Consider the following 19,927-nt stretch of genomic DNA (forward strand, 5'->3'; position numbering starts at 1 on the left):
TGAGACCACTAATAAAACATTCCGAGTAGAATTCATCTTCCAAACCTCCTGTGCAGAATGCTAATGCTTCAAAGGTTGTAATATAGTCCTGTCTGTCTGAGCTTAGTAAGACAACCCAAAAAATTAGATTCATGTTCAAAGTGATCAGAAAGGGCTTTTCAGAATATCTGCCAAGTAATTGGCCTTGCATAGCATTTTTTATGCCACTGCCACCATTGCCATCTTTCTTGGTCCAAGTAAAGGGTTCCCACACTTAGCTTAGTTTCATCATCTCTGATGTGATTCAATGTGAAATATTGGTCCATTTGTGATAGCCATATGGCTGAATGAGAGCCATAAAATTTGTACATGTCCAGCTTGGGTGGTCAACAGTGGGAATGTTGGTGGTTTCCATGGAAGTGAAGAGAATGGCTAGATTCACCCTCATGGTCTTCATTAAAAGCATATGCCTCCACTTGTAACGTTTACTTGTCCTTTGTGACTGTGTCATTTAATGACTGAATTTGTGTTGTTAACTCCTCCAACTTTTTTTCAAGGGTGTTCATCTTCTCATTTGCCATAGCTTGAGCTCTGGTTTTTACTATGCACAGATCCCATTCACTTGTCATCACTGTGAAAAAATTTGGGACCACCTGAAAATTTGAAGCTGACAAGTGAATGGTACCACCTTGCACAGCCCGTCGTCCTGATTCTTATTGGCTAAGTCTCCTATAAGCATCCCGGGAGGGCCTCAGACATATATATATATATATATATATATATATATATATATATATATATATATATATATATATATATTTATTTATTTATTTATTTATATATATTTTTTTTTTAACCCCGAAAGGAGTTCTACTCCTCGCTTAGGAATACTGTAGTAGCCAATTCTCAGAAAAGTTAATCCTAACCAATGTCCTACAAGAATCACCCCAAGGCATAGGAACCACAAGCCTCCCTGCACAAATAGTCAGATATGTCTGTGAAACCCTCAACTGCAGAGTGTGAGTAGGAATGTGGCAGCGACTGAACCCCCACTACTAGATCTAAATGGTGGATCTGATTGTTGTAGCTGGGACAGAACCCAACCTACTAGATCTGATCTGGCAAAGAAGATGATGGGTGATCTGTAGAGAGACAAGGGAACCATAGTCTCAAGGAGTGTCAGGTGCTACAGATCGTAATATACATAAGGGTCCAACTGTAGTACTCGCCCAATATTTCAGGGCACTAACTAAGGAGGATCAATTGTACCCTTAGCCATACTACCCGACTACCCTATCGTACACACGAGTAATCTCCTTGATTGTTATTCTCGGTGTACTGTAGCAGCAAGATAACCGACGGTTTATCTATGCCAAGGTTTCAGGTGAGCAAAGGGGGCTTCCGATATACCCAGAGTGTACGTGGATGATAGTCTGTGTGCGCATCTGTCTAATGCGCTACTACTCGAAGGGGTACCCAAGGGGGTTACAAGGGATTCCAACAAGTGTGACCACCTCTTGTATTTACTGCATGCATGCCTCCCCAAATCCACAGGTTTATGCGCTCAATGACAGATCCTGTGGTTTAAAGACACCGGAACACGTCTCTAGCCAAAAAAAATTCTGCTAAAAATGGAGATCCCACCAGCACTTGAAAGTTCTCTGATACCACTTGGGGAGCATCTTCCCCTTATTGTTCTAGTTCTCTCATCCTCTTCCTTGAAGATCTTCAATCATACTTATGTTTTGGTTGTTCTTGCATGAACTCTGTAAAATATTTGCAAAAATAATCCCTATCTTCCTCATCTATTGTTTCTTCTCTATCATGGCTGGCCTCTTGGCGATCCATATTCTCATATTCTTCTTCGGTAAAAGAAGCATACATATTTCCTTGAATATATTGTGTATCCAATGATTTTTCATTAGGATCAACTTCCAAGTATAATGGATGGGGGATCTGATCAATTTGTTCCTTTTTTTCCCTTGGAAGTAGTTATAGTTGAGGCCTTCTATATTTAGGGTTATAGCTCCAGTTATTGACTTGAGCATTCTATCTGGAAAGGTTCTTGTTCTCAATTTCAAGCTTTCCAACGTTTTTTGTTAAACTACTGATGAGTTTGTACCACTCGTCCACCCTCGGGTCCAATGATTCTCTATATTGACCATAGGAGGATGCCTCCTCTTTCCCTCTTTTGGGTTCAGTAGTTTCTTGCTTTACCCTTGAATTTCCTGCCACGACCAGATTGGCTTCCACTTCAAGAGCATCGGTCTAAAGTTGGTATAGAGTGAGAGACTTCCTCTATCTCAAGGAAAAACCAACATCGGACTCAAAAGCTCCCAGGAAAACCACACGAGTCGTAGTTGGAGGAGGCTTTATGTCAGTAGGCAGGTTATTGTACTTCTTATTGAATCTTTTGATAAATTCTGAAGTATCCTCCTTCAGATTTTTTCTTTAGGAAATAAACTTAGTGAGGATTTAATCATGACTCCTCTTTTCTCCCCATTTCTAGGTGAAAGTGTTTTCCAGGTTCTCCCAAGTAGTGATGGAGGCATTAGGTAAGTCTTTGAACCACTTTCTGGATTCTCCCTCAAGACTTTGTACAAAAAGTCTCATGACCACATCAAGATGATCCACATCTAGGATGTGAGAAAAATAACTGAAGGCTTCAATGTGGATATGAGCCATGTTATCATCTTCCCTATTGAACCTAGGCAGCTACTTTAGGTGTTTTGGGGCATTTCACTCAAGGCTGAGGTAAATTAAGAGGTGCATACTTATTCAGCAAAAAGCCCAGAAGAGCCATCTAGATTGATGGAGAAGGATTAAAATTTGCTTGAGGAACTCGGGTCAATACCACAGTGGTTGGAGGAGAAGCAAGGTATGTTAGGGCCTTAGGAGTAAGTCTTTAGTAGTGAGCAACAGTGGGTTGAGAATTGTAGGTGGAGGTGGCAAAGGCTAATGAGATGGTAGTACAAGCAGGGGGAGTTTTCTCTTTCCCGACTTTCTTGGACATTAACTTTTATGGATATGATACAAATGGGGCTTTCTTTTGGGATGTATCTGAGTGAGTATGAGGCCTTTTAAAATCCAAAGTTATTAATGATAATGAGGGGGGTGTAGAGTCGGTAAGGTGATATGAATGCAATCATAATAGACTTCGCACACCTACACAAAGGATGTTCAATTTATCATGCCCTGGGGGAAAAATCCTTCGATAAGCTCCCCGAAAATGGAACCAAAATATGTTGTCACTCTAGAGATAGCCTTGGATTTCTTACAAGACTAGTGCCTAGGAACATCTAAATTTTATGTGTCTTATATGATCCTCAAGAAATCGGAGGCATCATATGCATCTTCTACACATGGTAATTACAAATATACAAATATACACATAACAAAATGGGTTGCTTCCTTCATCCAAGAATATAATCCATGTATTTATGGTATCCTTTCACATATACAACTCACAAGAATATGGGAAAAAAATGTGGAGGCCGAGAAATCAAGGACTTACAGTTTAATCAACTTTTGCAGAATAATGAAAGAAGAGAAGGAGAAAACTAACTTATCACATAGAGTTTGAAACATCAAGAGTTATATAGTTATCTGAGCTAAAGATAGACAAGTGGATGTAACAAGAGTGAATGCTATGATTTCATGAAGCGCACATTTAAAGATATAATCTCAGACTTGCACACATGCACATGTATTAACTAGTTAACACCAATGAATCTGTAAGAATATAAGAGATATTTTTGGTAGCTACAATTTCTTGAAATCAGAGAGGAAGTGAAAACATAATGGAGGTTTAACAAAGAGAAAAAGCACTGTAATACTCAAAAATGGGAATCACCACTGTTTCATTGATATTAAAAAAGATGTAGATTTGGAATCCATACAACTTTAGAAGCACATACAGTTTTTTCCTAAAATTCAGAACCATTGTTCAATGTTTCTTCCTCCCTTTTATAAGGAGAGGGAGGGAAAGAAAATCAGTTACAGAAATATCTTCAAGTGGAAATTTACAGTTGTCTATATGAATGGATCTTTCCGTGTAAATCCTCTAACTATTACAACAAGAAATTCCTTTCTTGAAAGAAAAACATAATAACATTACAGTGATCAAAACAACAAAATAGAATTAATCCATCGTAACTAAAATGATGGTTTTTGGAAATATCTTCATGCAACTCTTCCTTGTTTGCCATTGGCCCTGGCACGTTCTTGCTAAGTCATCGTTAATCCTCTCTCGGTTAGTTCCAGGTCACTCTCAGTCTTTAATAGACTTCGAAATAGCTTCCAACTCATATGCCCTTTTAACTTTTTGTTAGATAAAATTGGTGCCCTGAAAAGTTTGGTTTCGTGTTTCATGGAGTACCCAGGAGGGATTTGAAAGATTAATTTAGCATTTGTTTTAGAAAAGAGTGGATTTGAAGAGATTCTTTAGGAGAGAGCGAAATATTTCTAGATCTAAACCAAAATTGGTTCATGAATCCACTTTTGTATAAATATATTCTTTTGTATAATTGAGAGGTTAGCTAGGTTAGATTAAAATGGGAAAATAGGATGGATGAGCGAAGAGAGAACTGAAACAGTCGAGTGTGACTATTTATCCTATAAATATTATAATTCTAAATAGTGTGGATTGTGTATATTATGTGTGTAAATCCTGCATGTGTCCCCATAGCCTTATGGTGCATTTACTGTGAACCTGAGAAACATTGTGGAATTCTGTGTTGAAAGGAACATGAATATCTGATGGGATTTCCTTTAAGGTATTCGTATTTAACTGTTTAATAAATCATGTGTATAGACATGTAGAAATCGGGATTTCCATGTGAATGGATCAAGGATCAGTCGGAAGCAAGCGCAATTGAGTTTTAGAGTGGAGGAGAGGAAGATTGAGAATATCTTCTGAAGCGGAGAATGCACACTTTTCCCAAATTCCTAAAGGATGATAAAGAAACGGTGGAGGCGAATGGAAGTTGAAGATTAAATTGTATCATTTGAACTAGAGGATGGATGGCTCAAATTGATTGCCGATAGCACAGTAAATTAGTCAACACGTCACAAGTCTACAATCGTGAGAATTTCGTAACCGTCGAAGGTAGGAGATCTACAGTCATTGCATGACATAGGACCATAGGCGTTAATCGGCAGAAGGCGGTTTCCATAAGCAGTAAGTGGATTATCGAGCAACCAAAAAATGGTAAGTGGTATTTAGGGTTGGTCACCTGATACCATTCATCAATCGACGCATGGGAGGAGACTGGAGAGAGAAAACCGCTTTATCAGGTGATTATTCCTCTCGCAAGTTATCCACCCAATATCAATATCAACCGTCAAATCGAGCGGGGTTGATTGAACGTTTGAGATCGAACGAACTATTTTGTCAAATCAAGTGAAGTGTAAACCATCAAATTCAATCGCAGATCGAAAGTGGAGAATGAAGCCAATAAGCTTTGTGGAAAGGTTAGAACCGATGAATTATCAAGCAAGTTTAATTCTATTTGAGGTTCGGTTTTATGCGTCCAAGTGGGACCAGTGCTCATTGACAGGTTGTTTTGTATTCTAGTTGTTTGTTTGGTTGTGGGTGTTATGTGAATTACGCTTATAATAGTGCTTCCGATGCAAATTTGGGCCTGACTCATAGGCTACACGCGGGGTTTGTTGAAAGACGTGATTTGGCTGCGTCATTTTTGGTATCAGAGTTAGATCAATGCTTTGTAGAGATTGGTTGAGAGACTGAATTTTAATTCCAACATAATTATAATTGCACTGAAGTGAATTTGATACAAATGAGGATCAGACTACAAAGGACAATGAGATCAGAATGGGGAAGCAGTGAACTTTTGATGAAGGTCTAGTAAGAATGTTTATTTTGATAATTTTGCAAAGTTTATTTTGATAATTTTGTAGAGATGAGTATTGAATGTCTAAAGAACAACAAGGGATTGAAATTTCAAAGGAGAAGATGTTTTCCTTTCAGGAAAATGAAATTTCCATGTGAGTTGATTGAATGATTGGTTTGATTAAAAGGAAAATTGAAGTAGAAGGTTTGGAATTTAAAGATAAATAAAAGAGTGGTTTGCTATGGAATTGAAGTCATTTAAATGATTTGAAGAATTTTGTGAAAACTGAGAATGATTGAGGATTTCCTAAAGAATTGTTGAAGATAATGATATCGATAGATAAAGGAACAGTTAGACTGAAGGTTGGATTCAATAGCTCTGAATAGAGAGTCATTACAAAAAATGAATTTTGGAATCTGTAGAAGCAAAAAACGATTTTCTTATAAACATGTTATCAGAAGGAATTGATAGTGTCTGCCATGAATTGGTAAAAATAATTAAAACTCAGACCTAATCTTAATTGATCTTGAAAGCTGAAGAGTCCATTATGAAAAGTAAAATGGGAAATAGTTGTCGGCTCTATGGAGTCTTTTGAATGGAAGGCCTAAATGAAATAGTGAACAGATGAATCTTTTGGCAAAAATTTAACTGATGGAATGGGAATTAGTTTTAAGACATATTTGAAGGAAAAGTTGCAGGTTTAAAAGGTTACTTTGATGTATCTTGAGATAAGATTGTGTAGGTCAGTGGAAGCAGTGGAATTGTTGAAAGATAGAATGAATTGTACCATCATCATAGCATATGATCTATGTTAAAGAAGATAGAGCAAGAAGAACCCTCAGATGAGTAAAGGTGACACTACCTAATAGTAAATGAAATTATTGAATGAAAGAAGGAAGTGAGCAATTGAAGATGCATAGCCTAGAGTAAGGAGTGTTCAAGAGGAGATGAGAACAACTTCCAACTGTGGTTGGGTAGAAGTTGTTGAGGCAGCTCCACAATTGTGATTGTGGGTAGAGTTGTCTTAAAGATAACAATTCCAACAAGAGGAGTGCTGGGTAGAATTGTTAGTCGGTGAAAGGTTCGAAGAAAGAACCAATAGGTGCCAAAAGGCTGAACTCAAAAGAGTTTGGTCAAGCATGAAGGAGACTTGTGACCGATGAAAAAGGCTAGTTGCAGCTCACTAGTGAACAAGGAAAGTTCACCAAAGGAAGAAATGGAACTGACTATTGGTAGTTATGATAGGGGTATAGAGGAAAGTCAAAAGTAGAGGAAAAAGAATGCTAAAGCAGTTGGACTCAAAGGAATGAGTAAAGAGGAAAGGAACATAGAGTTGGTTGAGATGAAGGTAGAACTCAGTCATTTGAAGAAGCTGGTATTGAAAGGAATTAGAGAAAAATGAAAATAAGGATTTTATGTAGGAAAAAGAGTTAAATGGCCTGTTAGAGAATTGTTTGTTGAGAAATTAATACTCCGAACAGTTGAGGATGAAGGAGTAGAATACATCTGTGAACTAAAGAAAGGATCTTTCCTTGGGGAAAGAGACGATGATGACAGTGATGAAGAACTGATCTATGCAGATCAGAATGAGAGGAATGTGTTGCTAACATCTTCACAGACAAGAGAATCTCATATTTTTGGGATTAATTATTTTTGTGAATATAAAATTGCAGGTATGCAGCCTAATGAATTTGAACCTGTGTATGAAAAGGTGAAAGAGGTAGAGGCAAGAAAACCACAAAAGGAGATGCGTAAAGACTTTCAAGACTTCAATTGGTGGAAGAAATTAAAAGGTATGGCTGAGTGGTTGTGTCTTCTCTTACTGAAAACTTATTGGATCATGTTAGAAGGAATTTTAGTAGGGATAGAAGACCAAGGGGAAACGGAAAAAGGAAAGGAAATAAATGCATTGCAGATTTGTGAAATGAAGAGAAGAAAAGTTAACATATAGAACTCAGCTGAAGAAGTTAAGTCAAGGAAATCTTTGGAAGATCAAAGTCTTATCATAGAAGAGGAGGAGACATTGTTATATTATGTGGATAAACTGAGTGTTGGAAGAAATTGTGTAGAACAGGAAGGTATTCTACAAACTTATGATGAAATTTCCAAGCATAGTCAAGAAGTTGCAATCCCAGAAGTTTTCTTTTATGAGGAAGAAATCAGAGATGTTGAGGAAGAATTTCTCAATAACTTAGTGAACTATCAGAATAGTTCAGAGAATCATGAGGAACTGATCACTGAGGCTTCAAATGAAGAGCCTTTTATTTTTGAAACTGACACAATGTGTATATTTTCAGGTTTGACAGGTAATGAACAACAATTGGACAATGTGCTTATGCATGTTGATGAAGAAGTGAGGTTACTGGTAGAAATGGCTGAAACAGAAAGATATTTTGAGCTTGTATTTAATAATTTTGAGAATGATGGTATTGACAGGGAAATTGTCATGATTAAAGAAGCTGAAGATAAGAAAATGCAAGTTTGCGATGATAACCAGAATGAAGTATTTCAGTTGAGAATCAAAATGAAAGTACTATGGAAATTATGAAGGAGTATAATATGATGTTGACAGATACAGAAGTTCAGGAATTCTGTGATTTTAAAGTGGATTATTTTTATGAATCTGTAAACCATGAAGAAGTCTTAGAAAACCAAAATTTTGTTTATGAGGTAGGAGAAGATGAGACAACATCATTTTGTTGCCATAGTAAAGGTATATAAGAGGAAAGGGTACTTCATAATGATATGCTCCAAGAAATCCTAGCTATTGAACTGTTGAATGATAGTCTTGTGTCAGAATAAGGAACACTATGTAATGCAGAGGAAAATATTGGAATGAAAATTGATGACAATTTCATAACTTTTGCAGAAGGAAAGTATAAAGAGTTGATCGCAGAATTACCTATGGAAATTGAAAACCGTAGTTATTTTGAATCTGACAATTGTGATGGAAATTTTGTCTTTTACAGGAAGGAGGAGTCATACGTAATCGACATGCTTATTGAATATGAAGGAATTTGTATTTTTCTTGAAAGATTATTAGATGAACCTGATAACATAGAGGAAAAGATTATCTTTAATGATAGTGGAAGAGAAGTTGTAGAGTACAAACAATAGTTTGTAAATGGCAGAGGTGAAGAAGGATTGGAAAGAAATTTCATAATTTCTATGGTGAGGAGAAATGTATAGTAAGCAGATATCAGTGGAGTTTAGTTAAGAACAAATTGTAAAGAGGAAGTTGAGAAATTGTGGAAGATGAAGACAGTTAAAAAGAGGGACAACAAAGAAGAGAAATTAACAAAAGGAATTTGTATCAGTAAGGAAAGAGGACAACATCAAAATAAGATTTGGAAATCTAGAGGAACAAAAGTGACAGTGGTAGAAGAATTGAATCAGCAGCATGATGAAAGTGATGACTAGTTACAAAGTAAAGTTTGGGATACTAGATGATTAGCAGAAGAAACACATGACCAGGAGGTCATGAAAATTTTCAACTTTGGGTGTCTGATGCAGGAGAATTTAGACCTAGTCAGCAATGTGATGGAATGATCACATGTTGTGACTAACGAGGGGTTGGAAGATAAGACATTAGTGAATTTTATTTATTCAAATGTGTGAGAGTGTTTATTTATTGTCAAATATGAGAAAAGGGCATAGTGGCTGATTGATCCTCCCTGTGTAGAGATCAGGCCAAGAAGTTAGATTTATTTGGTTTTGAATAGGATATGAGGGATTTGAAAGCTAAATTTAGCATTTGTTTTAGAAAAGAGTGGAGTTGAAGATATTCTTTAGGAGAGAGCGAGAGATTTATGGATCTAAACCAAAATTGGTTCATGAATCCACTTTTGTATAAATATAGTCTTTTGTAAAATTGAGAGGTTAGCTAGGTTAGATTAAAATGGGAAAAGAGGATGGATGAGCAAAGAGAGAACTGAAATAGTCGACTGTGATTGTTTCTCTTGTAAATTTTATAATTCTAGATAGTGTGGATTGTGTATATTATGTGTGTAAATTTGTACCTACGTGTGTCCCCATAGCCTTATGGTGCATTTACTGTGAACCTAGGAAACATTGTGGAATTTTGTGTTGAAAGGAACATGAATGTCTGACGGGATTTCCTTTAAGGTATCCATATTTAACTGTTTAATAAATCATGTGTATAGACATGTAGAATCGGGATTTCCATGTGAATGGATGGAAGGATCAGCCGGAAGCAGGCGCAATTGATTTTTAGAGCGGAACAGAGGAAGATTGATAATATCTTCTAAAGAAGAGAATGCAGACTTTTCCCAATTTCCTAAAGGATGATAAGGAAACAATGGAATCGAATGGATGATGAGGATTAAATTGTATCATTTGAACTAGAGGATGGATGTCTCAGATTGACCGTCGATAGCACAGTAAATCGGTCAACACATCACAAGTCTACAATCGTGAGAATGTCATGACCATCGATGGTAGGAGATCTACGGTCATCACATGGGATATGAGCGCAAGCGTTAATCGGTAGAAGGTGGTTTCCATAAGAAGTAAGTGGATTATCAGGCGGCCAAAAAATGGTAAGTGGTATTTAGGGCTAGTCACCTGATACCATTCATTGACCGATGCGTGGCAGGAGACTAGAGAGAGAAAACCACTTTATCGAGCAGTTGTTCCTCTCGCAAGTTATCCACCTGATATAAATGTCAACCATCAGATCGAGTGGGGTTGATTGAATGGTTGAGATCGAACAAACTGTTTGGTCAAATCGGGTGAAGTGTAAACTGTCAAATTGAATATCAGATCAACGGTGGAGAATGAAGCCGATAAGCTTTGCAGAAAAGTTAGAACCGATGAATTATCAAGCAAGTTTAATTCTATTTGAGGTCCGGTTTTATGCGTCCAAGTGGGACCAGCACTCATTGACGAGTTGTTTTGTATTCCAGTTGTTTTTTTGGTTGCAAGTGTTATGTGAATTATGCTTATAATAGTGCTTTTGATGCAAATGTGGGTCTGACTCATAGGTTACATGTGAGGTTTGTTGAAAGACATGGTTTGGCTGCGTCATGAATACATCCCCCTTCTGCTTCTTATTTCATGTGATCAGGAGCTTGAACCAACTACTTAGCCCTTTGGGAGCTAAGGATTTCAATTTTCGCAAGGGGGGCATTTTCCTTTGTTACATGAAATGCCTTTAATAACCCCTTACCCTACATTGGTCGATATCCCTAACATGAAAACTTCATGAAATATAGGCTATGTAATATCGCATCCGAGGGGTCCTTTTTCTTATTGCAATCACAATCCCACATCTGACGCTGAATACACTTTCCCTTAAGTTTTTTACTAGGAATTTGCGATCATTGATATGTTGGATGACGTCATATTTTCCACATTTCATCCCGTGAGTGGTGACATGTGTCACCTGGAAATGGCCCCATATGACCCTTGAAAACGCTGAAACCGTGTGACACGTGTTAGCCTACTGCATCAACATCTGTACCCCCATGTCACTGATGATGTCAGTTTCCATGTCAACTTTGAGAACCAATCACATTCTAGCACATGGCCCCCCTAGAGGAGAGAGAAAAAGGCATGCCCAACCCTGTTTTGTCATGCTTTTCCTTTGTATTTGGTTTTCGACCATCCCTGATGATTTTTCTCTATATCGCAATATCGACAATTTTCAACCATTTGGAACAGTAACCTTCACCGATCTCCTATTACCGATGCCATGTGGAGGAGAGAGAAATGGGTGGACCACTCCTGTTTAGTTCCTCATTTCCTTTGTTAACCTTTGCGGCCCTTTTTCGATGATTTCACATAATATCACTAGATCGGGCCCTATAAGGTCTTTTAAGTTTAGAACCTATCAATCCACTGATATGTTGTTGGGAGCGGGTCCCCTGGGGTCAATTTTGGGGTTAAAAACCCAAGTTTTGGGGCAGAAAGCCCATGCTTTGTATAATAAATTTAAAGTCTCCGCATTTTGTGACCGCGGAGCAAGAAGGTATCAAGAGTCAAAAAGGTTTTCCACCCTTAGTTTAGATAGGTTGTGTCAGCTTGATGAGATCCTCCCTTGGTCCACGAACCATGGGATTTTATAAAAATGAGGTCTTAGAGGAGTCTATGACAAGGAAAGAAAATTAGAGTTGATGAAGATAGAGTCATTGATGAGTCTGTAAGGAGCTAAGCACAAGAGTCTTAGCGTAGGAATAAGGTTCTGCACCTATGTGCGCAGAGGCCTAAGGTAGAAGTATGCAACTAAGTGTGCAGACCCATGTAGCTGTGTGCATAGGGTAGTCAGAGTCTATACTGAAAATATGGATCATCAATAAAGAAGAGTATTATAAAATTACTGTATATTTTACTTCTAATAATTTTGTGATCTATAATTTAGAAAACAACCTTTCGAATTAATCACATTGTAAGGATTGGGTCGACGTTTCGAACCAGCTAATGTGGTTCATCCTCAGGAAAAGGTCCTGAGGATGAACCACATTAGCTGGTTCAAAACCTTGACCCAATCCTTACAATGTGATTAATACAAAAGACTGTTTTCTAAAATATTTTACTTCTGTCAAGTGCATGTGATTATGTTATGTTAAGCACTGGGTTTATGTTTTATTGCTAAATGGATGTGCGAATCTATATTTTTTCCTCTGTTATATGAACGCAAGTAGAGATATATTTTTATGCAAAGATAATCTAAATTGCATGATAGAATTGGTGAACACTTAAGATAATTTGAAGAACTATACATCAAGGTAGTTACAGAGGCGTGTAAGTGCCGAGATCACTTGTTAGGGTTACGCGAAGGACGATCACAGACCTTCACGGAAGTTTTGAAAGATTCATAGCAAAGTACATCAATAAGCCCTAAAGTATTATTGATCTACGCAAAGGTAGAGTTAAGGTATAAAACCGACATCACAACCATCTCAGGGTGTGGAAACTTGGTTCCTGCATCCCCCCATACTGCTTTGGGTGAGACTTCAGTCCAAACTCCACGAATTGATGCTGAAAGGGCCACTAGGGATTTTCTTGGCTGAATAACGTTGATCCTGGGCCAGGGCCCATCAAGCCAAGAAATGGTTTCATTGCCGGGACATGGATCTGCATAACAAGAGTGTGATGTCGCATCATTTGAATCCAACAAAGAAGGAGATTGAAGACTGGTTGGATAGAAACATCCACGAATTTGCGACGCAACAAAATGGGAATGCATGATTGATGAAAGAATAGTGGTTGGACATATATCTGTACACATAGATATAGAAAATATTATTTTGTTCTTTCTTGGTTGAATTATACAAGTGGATCGTGAAGTTGGTAGACAACCAGGGAAGGTGGAGGCTTGACAATCTAATTGCCTGGACCCCGAAGTTAGTGCATAGATTGGAAACCTCTAAAGATAAGATCATGTGTGCTATCGATCATTGGCTCAACTGTATCATAGGAGGGTTTGTGACAGAGTTCACGGTTGATACTTCGGTCAGCTACAGCAAAGCAAAGCATCGCTTCTTCAAGGGGCCGCGAGGTAAGTATTTGAAATAATTAAATACATGGATTAAGATGCTCTTGTGTAAAAAGTAGTTCATGTAGTTACCTAGATGTTTGGAGCTACGCAAAGTGGAAGGTATTTCAAGGACGGAGGAGGAAAAGATCTTGAGTATAGCCTGCTGATTGAGCCTCCTCTAAGTGACGATGAAGGAGTAGCACAGGATTCTCTGTTGAGTGCTATTTAGTTGATAAGATGAGGGTTCCCGCGAATACCTACACCACCTCCATCCTCATCCCATCCATCCACACCACCTCCATCCTCACCACCACTTACCCCATCACCCACACCGCTGCCACCCCCACCATTGTTCAACATGGTGAACTCTGTAAAGCCACCTATAGTCAAGGGTGTAGGAAATGAAGATCCGGACCAGTTTTGGTTCATCACGAAGGTTATATGGGAAGCTCAAGGTATCACAAATGATCCAATGAAGAAAGCAATGTTTGCTAGTGCTTTGCAAGACTACGCACTAACGTGGTACATTAAGTACAGTACTGATAACCTGATGTCTGCATTGGCATATATTTAGACTACACTAAATAGGGAATTCAATAGACCTATGTCTCAAGTGCAATCAAATATTCAAGTGTACGATCCATGAAGCCAACATGAACTTGACTAATGGGAAGCACCGCGAATCGTTTGTGGCCTCGCTCCTACACCACCTAAGGGTTGCGCTATCACAATAGAAGATTGGGACCCATGTGGAAGCTTTTGAAATCGCGATGAGACTGCACAAGACACCAATGCAGGATGCTAAGATGGGGGTTTATCAAATTCACACACTTTTATAGAACCTTTGCCTCAAAATGCAAAGCCTGGAGAAAGACAAAACAACTCAAGTAGAGGTGAGCGAAGAAGTCTGGTGCCTGAAATGCAAAGGTCAGGGGCATGACAAGGATCACTGTCCAATCTTTATGAATTATGTCGTAGCAAGGGGACCAATGCCTCTAAGGCCAGAGGCTGCAATAGGACCAAGTACATGGCTTGCGCTATGGTGTGATATATGCCAGGTAGTTGGGAAACATGTGACCAACAATTACCATTTGCTGCAAAAATTCATACGGACACCACAATAACTCTTCTAAAATTTCTGTCAATCAGTAGGTCATGACAAGTGAAATTTTTGTAGTTATGAATTAATGATGGAAAAGACACCTGCATACAGGGTGCAGGTAGAAATGCGGCCTCTAAACCAAGGCACTGGAGAAGCGTGAGCTGAGTATCAGGGGTGCGGCCGAGGCCAAGGTGGAGGAGGGCCTGATAGAGGCTGAGGAAAGCCTATTTTTTACAATTTTGGAGGACCAGGACACTACGCGAGAGACTGCCCGAATCTAATGTGACTATCATGCCACTATTGTACTTAGTTTGATCATGTGACTGAGGATTTCTGTATATTATTGGCTAAGATTCGTGAAAAGGGGACGCAACCTCCACAACTGACTCAGAACCTACAGATGATGAGGGTTGAGCCTCATGAGGAATACCCTAAGGTAAACATTATGCTACAGAGTGGAATGATAATGGGTGAGGATAAGGGGAAGCAAACTGTAGAGGGTGAGTGGGTCTGCAAAGGACCAGAAAAGGAGACTGTGTTTGATCTGGAATGTGAAAAAGAAACATTTATGGAAGCGAAGAAAAGTTTCACGGAGGCCTCTATCTCAGTAATTTAGGAGAAAACGGTTGAAGAAATGGACCCATCCATGATTACCACGTTCTTGGAGACCTGCACGAAACTACTCCACAATAGTAAGGTTGTGAAGGGACTGTAGGAACTGATCAATTGGTGCGCTGGCAAGGAAAACACTACTGGAAAACCATGCGTAGTCAGAAAGCTTACTAAGGATAAGGCAATGACTGGATGTGAGATGAGACTCGATGTGCAGATAGGGGGATACGAAATGGACTAGGTTATCTTGGGTCTAGGGTCCAACACAAATTTTTTGCCAAAACAAACATGGGAAAGAATGGGGAGACCTGCGCTCCACTGATCTCCGATCCAGTTAAGGATGGTGAATCAGCGTGTGGCAGAAATTTCTATCATTGCAGGGCACTTGTACAAAATGGGGTCAGATGAAATATTGTGACGTTATGTGCCATAGTTTGAACAAAACCACATCCTCGTTGAGGCTCATGATGGAGCCATAGGAGGTCATTGGATAGGAAAAACAACAACGCAGAAGATTCTACACGCTGGGCTATGGTGGCAAACCTTGCATAAGGATTCAAAAGAATATTGTAGGGCATGCGACACTTTCCAAAGGACGAGAATACCCTCATGTAGGGATGAGCTACTACTGAATCCGTAGATATCACTACACCCCTTCAAGAAGTGGGAAATTGACTTTGTAGGACCAATTCAACCTCTAGGAAAGAAGACGAGTGTGCGGTACATCATCGTTGCGACTGAATATTTAAATAGATTGGCAGAGGTGCAACCTGTGAAAGATTTCACAAGCATGACGACAAAATTTTTTATCTTTGAGTATGTGCTGACAAGGTCCAGTTGTCCAAAAATTTTAATGAGTGATCATGGTACACACTTTCTCAATGAGACGATCAATGTGATGATGGAGGAGTTCCAAGTGTACCATCAGAAGAGCACACCCTATCATCCGCAGGTTAATGGGACGGTGTAAGCATTTAATAAAATATTGGAGAGTGCACTCACAAAGGTTTTCAATGCTCAAAGAAATGACTGGGATGTTCGCGTACCCACGGTGCTATGGGCTTATAGAATGACTTGTAAGAAGTTGACTGGACAAACACCGTTCAGATTGGTTTATGGCATGGAAGCTGTGATGCCGATGGAGTACATTGTACCTAGTCTATGCATAGTGGCATTCACAAGAATGGAAGATCGCAGAGCCCTAGAGGAGAGGCTCGCGCAACTAACAGAGCTTGAAGAAGATAGATTTCTATCTAGATTCCCTCAACGGGTTCAAAAGGAGTGCGAAAAGGAATGGCACGATCAACACATCAAACTGCGCACCTTCAAGGTAAATGATCCGGTTTTGTTATATGACAACAAGTTTGATAAATTTCCAAGGAAATTTAGGATGCATTGGCTGGGGCCCTATGTCATCAAGGAGATTACCGATGGTGGATCAATTCAGTTGGTAAAATTGAATGGATAACCATTCCCAGGATGGGTGAATGGTAGTCAATTGGAGCCATACACTAGTGATCCAACTAGATGACTACATGATGGAAGCACAGTCTTAGCACTTCAAGCATCTAAAAGGATGCACAGGACTATAAACTACACTGCCCAGGTTAGGGAGTTGTGTGATTGGGGGACTGTGAAGAATGAAGGAATGTCACAGTATTAGTAGACACACACATGGAGTTGTGCTATCTAGGAAGGGACTATGTATGGCAGCCGGGTAGTGACCATTATGGTCATTTCATGACTTGATAGTTGGAAAATGACCAAATGGAGAGGGGGTGCAGCATTTAAGTTGGAATTTAAGGGAAAGATCTGTGAAAATATGCCACCAATCCAGCATTTATGAACAAGTTATGGGGGGAATGGTTGGATTTGAATTTGAAAATGCCTATAAATTACAGGTGACTTCCCAACGAAAAACACTTGGCATTTTGAGAATTGAGGTCTTAAGCTCTCAGGTGCGTATGAACCCTGAGATATTTGAAGCCCTGATAATGAGTTCATTGTTTGACGAGTTGCCAACAAAGATGCAGGTGTTTTTGTCTAGAATAATGTCATCACCCATAGGAACCATGAGTGCATGAGAAGCAATGACAGCCGAAGGAATGGCACCGGAGGTAGTAATGGCAGTTGAGGGGGTTTCCCCAGAGGTTGAAAGTGTAGAAGTACTAGCAGAAATGCCTAAATACCTGAGGAAACCTAGGCTGAGGCCTACGTCGACCAAGGAGGGTCCAAAATCAAAGAATGAAAAGTAGCAAGCACAACAACTAGTACGCACATCACCCAGAAAGCACCCACAAACAGGAAAGTCCACTTCGCAAGAAACCACTAAGGTGATTGACCACGAGCCTGAAGCCAAGGTTGAAGAACTCCATGTGGCCACAGACGATATTGATACGAAGGCCCGTGAGCTACAATAGTGATATGATGAAGTCAAAGTGACGGCGCGCACTGTTGCCCTTACATAGAGGCTAGCAAAACTATAGGAGGAAAAGGTACTAAAGGAGCAGGTGGATGCAGCGCAGCGTAAACAGAGAGTCCTCAAGGCCAGAATCAGGCCTTGGCTTGATGAAGCCTATGCTCTCACTACCACCATCAAAGGAAAGCTGGCTAGTTTTCAGGTGACTTAGTAGAAGATACAGTCAGATAGTACAGGGCCAGTGACGAAGCAGCTGGTTGAGGAGATGACATAGGTGGCAACATAGTGTGCTGTCGAAGTTGCAGTAGTCCAAGTAGAGCTAGGAGGTCTTCGTGACAAGATCTATACACCAGCCGAGTGACTTGAGGACGAGTCACCTTGTTTGTGTTGGGGGCCTATTGGGAACGGGTCCCCTGGTGTCAATTTTGAGGTTAAAAACCCAAGTTTTGGGGTAGAAAGCCCGAATTTTGTATAAGGAAATGTAAAGTCTCTATGTTTTGTGACCGCGGAGCGTGAAGATATCAAGAATCAAAAATGGTTTCCGCCCTTAGTTTAGATAGGTTGGGTCGGCTTGATGAGATCCACCCTTGGTCCACGGACCATGGCATTGTATAAAAAGGAGGTCGTAGAGTAGTCTAAGTCAAGGAAAGAAAAGTAGAGTTGATGAAGATAGAGTCATTGATGAGTCTATAAGGAGCTAAGAGCAAGAGTCTTAGCATAGGAAGAAGGCTCTGTAGCTGAGTGCGCAGAGGCCTAGGGTAGAAGTCCGCAGCTGAGTGCGCAGACCCCTGCAGCTGTGGGCATAGGGTAGTCAGAGTCTGCACTCAAAATATGGATCGTCAATAAAGAAGAGTATTATGAAATTACTATGTATTTTAATTCTATCAGTTGCATGTGATTATGTTATGTTAAGCACTACATTTATGTTTTACTGCTAAATTGATGTGCAAATCTATATGTTTTCCTTTGTTATATGAATGCAAGTAAAGATATATGTTTACGGAAAGATAATCTAAATTGCATGATAGAATTGGAAAACACTTAAGATAATTTGGAGAAATATACGGCAAGGTAGTTACAGAGTCACATAAGTGCCGAGATCTCTTGTTAGGGTTACGCGAAGGACAATCACAGACCTTCGTAGAGGTTCTAAAAGACTAATAGAGAACTACATCGACAAGCCTTAAAGGCTTATCAATCTACACGAAGGCAAAATTAAGGTATAAAACCGACATCACAACTATCTTAGGGTGCGGAAACTTGGTTCCTACATCCCCCCATTTGGCTTCGAGTGAGACTTCAGTCTGCTCTTCGCGGATTGATATTGAAAGGGCCAGTAGTGTAGGGATTTTTTGGCTGACTAACGGTGAACCTGGGTTAGGTCCCATCATGCAAACATATGCCAAGCTGCAGGACTATGAGTCTATAGGATACGGGATGCAGTATTTTGCCACGTGGAGGAGAGAGAAGGGGGGTGGCTTGTGACTATTTTGTTAAGCATTTCCTTTTCTAACCTTTTTAGACCTCCCCCGACGATTTCACCCTATATTGCAAAATCAAGCCCCACAATTTCTTTTAAAGTGTCAGCCCCTAGATCTGTCGGTGTGCCGATAATGTGGGATGCAAGATTCACTGCACTCAGGGCCCTCGACCTCCGATTTCAATTTACCCTCCATACTTAATCATTTTCTTGGTTTTACGGGCTTCTCTAAAGTAGATCTTCAAGATGTTTTATGTTTTGCTTCAAGATTCCATTTTTGGACTTCCATATATCGTTGGAAAGCCCTTTCTGAGTAGTACGAAATGGGGAGGGTATGATTCATCTATGAGATCTTATGTGGTCTGGGAAAATGGCTCCAAAATTCACTTCTCTTGGGAAGCTTTTACCATTTGAAACCCACAATGTAGTGAGTGACAACAAAATCCATCAATGGAAGTGTAGAGTCACCACTTGAATTCATAAAAGGTCTATTAGCTCTCAAAAAATATGCCCAAGTTTAGTCCAAAATAAAAGGTTCCATTACATCTAGGTATGGGGGTTTATTTATAGAAGGTAAGATGACCTTTCACCTTTTGTGACCTTTCATCTACCCTTGTGTCTCCTCAGCATCCTTACGACCCTTTATATTCCACATGACTCTTTCTACTTTGCATTCTAATCTACTACTGATAAAATACAAATTACATAAAATATTAAACAAAATAAACATTGTCAATCAACTAATCTAGTAACAGAGATATATGGAACACTGGTTTGTAACTCTTAAACCAAATATGCACACCATAGATTGTATTCTCCTATGAGACTCATAATATTGTGTCGTATCTCACCCCCATGTCTCTATAGTCACTCTATCACATCTACTATCAGTGTTGGCTTCTTGGCTTGTACCTAATTTGATAGATTCATTATCTTTGTCTATAGCCTTATAGGCTCAAAAACATACTAAGAAATCGCTTCCTAT

This window comes from Pinus tabuliformis, chromosome 2_1 (assembly GCF_031772625.1).
Source record: "Pinus tabuliformis cultivar Carrire ecotype Pingquan chromosome 2_1, CPIR1, whole genome shotgun sequence".
NCBI classification, from domain to species: domain Eukaryota; kingdom Viridiplantae; phylum Streptophyta; class Pinopsida; order Pinales; family Pinaceae; genus Pinus; species Pinus tabuliformis.